This window comes from Culex quinquefasciatus, chromosome 3 (genome assembly GCF_015732765.1).
Source record: "Culex quinquefasciatus strain JHB chromosome 3, VPISU_Cqui_1.0_pri_paternal, whole genome shotgun sequence".
Classification (NCBI taxonomy): domain Eukaryota; kingdom Metazoa; phylum Arthropoda; class Insecta; order Diptera; family Culicidae; genus Culex; species Culex quinquefasciatus.
This window is the reverse complement of record NC_051863.1, coordinates 96,381,922-96,385,261: the sequence shown is the minus strand read 5'-3', so window position 1 is coordinate 96,385,261 and position 3,340 is coordinate 96,381,922. Positions and strand designations below refer to the sequence as shown.

Sequence of the window (3,340 nt, the reverse complement as noted above, 5' to 3'; positions counted from 1 at the left end):
TCCGATAAAACTAACGTAAATTTACAAAAACGAAACTTTTTTTTTGCTCCGTTGAATCTAGAATCTTATGTAAATTTAGAAAGCTTTTGTAAAAAATGGTCCAGAGAAGATTAGCATTATGACTTCTTTTTGATCAAAATAGGGTTTCTAGATTAACCTGAAGTAGAATAAATCTTTTTATACCGTGATACAAAAGCTTTTCAAAATTCCATCAAATAGTAGATTCAACGGAGCAATGCTCGAATGTTTTCTTAAAGGAAGTGATAACTACAATGCGGAATGTACTCACCTGAATTAGTTAGGCTTTGTACAAGAAACCTACTCATTAGCGGTAAAGGTCAGCAAATGGATTTAAAGGAGCTTTTCCCAGGTGGTACTCTGTTTGTGGTTGACGGTCTTGGTGAGCTGCTTGAGTCCTGTGTTGCCGTCCGAATTCTTTGTCGGTGGACCCGACGAAGTCTCGGGGGCCACGTTAACACTGGCGGCTTCAAGGCGATGCGAGCTTCTTTAACAGGAGCGTTCTTCAAGTCAGCGTCGGGCGGTTGTAACCATTTGTTTATGGCCGAGGACAGCATTGATTGTTAACTTAGTTAGGGTTGATCACTTTCCGTAAACGCGACAGTTCTACTGGAGCGCATTCGTACATCGCAGCAGAACAGTAGTTTGTCCTGATGGGAAACGCGAGAGGTTTAAATGGAAGTCAATCAAAAAAATGGATTCGACACTTACTCCCCGAACAGATTTGCTTAAACACTCGTCGTGCCCTAATCAGCATTTGATCTCTTGCTTCTGCTTCCATTGCTTTTCATGGACTTGTCCAGCTTGTCCGGTGAGTTTGAACCTTCTAGGAAGGCGTAGGGGACGTCCCAACTACGACCGCAATCACCGAAGCTAATAGTTCTGCAAAGATCAAACAATTAGCATAAAAACATAACATTTTATGCACCCAGTTTACCTATACCAGCACACATCTAATTGTTGTCAAATCCTAAAATATTTCCAGTGTCGTAAAATTGGCCGGCCTGCTTACGGGGTTCCAAATCGGCGCAAATATTATTCGAATCGGCACTGCATCTTGTCCTTGGTAGGTACTGGATCTATTCTTTTCCTACAATTATGTTGGCGGGGCTATGCGTTGTCGGAACAAAAGTGTAACAATTGGCTTTGGGAAAGGTTCTGCACAGAAAAAAAAAATCGGGTAAATATACATCATTTATGATGTACCAAAAGTGCACGTCATTAATGATGCGAATTTACATCAAATTCATTGGAAATTTACATGCCATCCGATTTAAACGTGCGGTACAAAAAGGGCTTTGAAAACATGTAATTTTCCGATGAAATCGATGTAAATTTACCAAAGCAAAAAAAAATTTTCTCGTTGAATTTAGAATCCGATGTAAATTTCATAATATTTGGTTTTATGCGGTACTGCGGGCAGCATACACATTCAAATGTTTTGAAATGTATATCGAACTCTAAATTCAACGAGGTGAGAGAATCTTTGGCTAAAAATGACAATTTAAATTCGTAATTCCAAGAATGAGTACTTACGATTTGTTTTCCCATCGTCATCTGTTGACCCTTGATCGAGTTGATCGAATTATTTCATCGGCTAGCCGGTGAACAGATCCAGTCAATGAGGTCCTCGCTTAGACAGCTTTCCTCCTGGTAGCGCACGACGGTGACCTGTGCATTAAAACCGCAGCCGTTCCTGAAACTAGTTTCCGTCGTTGATCTAGTCCGTCACGGGTGTCGTCCTTGACTTGGGTGAGGTGGTAAACTTGTTCGGCGCTTGTCCGAGGGAAGATTTGTCCATTTGGTCAAACGAGTTGAGGGCGAGGTCAATGCACTTTTGTGTAATGACGACGAAAGTTGTGCGCGGATGACTTACGTGTCCCGGGCTGTTCGAAAGACAGGTCCGCCAGCCTCAGCAGTTCTCCCGTAAGCAGCACTGTCTTGGTCGATCCGTGGCCGGTCTTGTTTTTGGTGGCACAATTGTAAACATTCTAAAACGAAAAATAAATTAAAAAACAGCTCGTCCAAATCCAATCGTAATTTACCTTATCGTGCACCAGCATAACTAGTGAAGCTTTAATGGCACTATTTAAACTCCTACGCCCGGTTCTGGAGGCAACGGAATTTGTGCGGTTGCCACAAGATGCCGTTCATCAGACAGATGACGATCTCGATGAGGTACCCGTTGATGTCGATGCGGCACTTGCCGGGCAAACCTCCTGCTTTCCGCTCCCGGGCTGAGTTCGGCACACAGCAACACCTTGTCAGATGTCGAGCATTCCCAGCACCACGGTGATGGACAAGATTACCACGTTCATGTTCGGGATCTGAAAATGGGAGAACAAAATTATTTAACAGGTTTTTTCCAAATGATTTAAAATTTCACAATCACTTACCTTACTTTTTGAGGTGTTTTCGTGGCCGCAAAATTAAACTTCTGACGTTTTGGCTGTCGGTGATCTGGTATACTGTTATACACAGGAGCAGCTGTCAGAAAAGTCTGTACCATGGACAATTTACTGACAAATGCTACAGACTCTTCATCCCGAACATGTAATAGGGCTCTAAAGCCATTTTTTCAAGAACGGGTATTGCTGCGTTTTTTCCCTCAACGACTACGGTAGACGATTGACCCAATTCATTCTTAAGATTTTTTTTTTTTTTTTGAAAAGGTCCAATAAGCTATTGTCTTCCATATGTGTATAGGACCTATTGAAAAAAAACTCTGGATTTTGAAATCGTGATTTTTTTCTGGATGGTAAGGGTTAAAACAATCCACAGGCCCTGAATGATATTTGATAAAATAAAATTTATTTGATATTTTTCCATGGTTGCCTCAAAACCAAATTAAAATTAAGTTGTTTTATTTATAAATCTCATATTTTAAACCTTATATCTCTTGTTATTGGGCAATACAGAAACCTAAATTGTAAATCAAACATTGCTCAAATATGTAGTTTAGAGTGTCTCAAAGTTTATTCATAAGAAATTTGATAGATATTTACATAAAACTACTGATTTTCAGAAAATTTTCAAAATTGCAAAATTAAAAAATAGAAAATTGCCCTATAACCTCTACGAAATACTTTGATTCACACCGCAAAATGTAAGGAAAGATCTCATCTTTCATGATGCCAAATATGAGACTTGTCGATTTTTTGTATGTTTCTGGACAAACACATCGTGTATAAGATAATTCTAAGGCCTCTGCAAATTAATTTAAAGTTTTGGTCACCCAATCCCCTCAAAATTTACTCAAAAAATCGAGCGGCAAACAAAATTATTTCCTAAAAAAAAATAATGCTGATCGAAAAAAAACTTT

At 39.5% G+C, this 3,340-nt stretch overlaps 1 long non-coding RNA gene across 1 annotated transcript; it reads right to left on the bottom strand.

Annotated features, from left to right (window-relative positions):
• Nucleotides 1-243: 243 nt before the first annotated feature.
• LOC119770511 lies at nt 244-1,168 on the bottom strand. The gene is made up of 3 exons (XR_005278865.1): nt 956-1,168; nt 730-900; nt 244-668 (listed from the first exon to the last, which is right to left on the bottom strand). It is a non-coding gene; the product is annotated as an uncharacterized LOC119770511 (long non-coding RNA).
• Between the last annotated feature and the right edge of the window lie 2,172 nt (nt 1,169-3,340).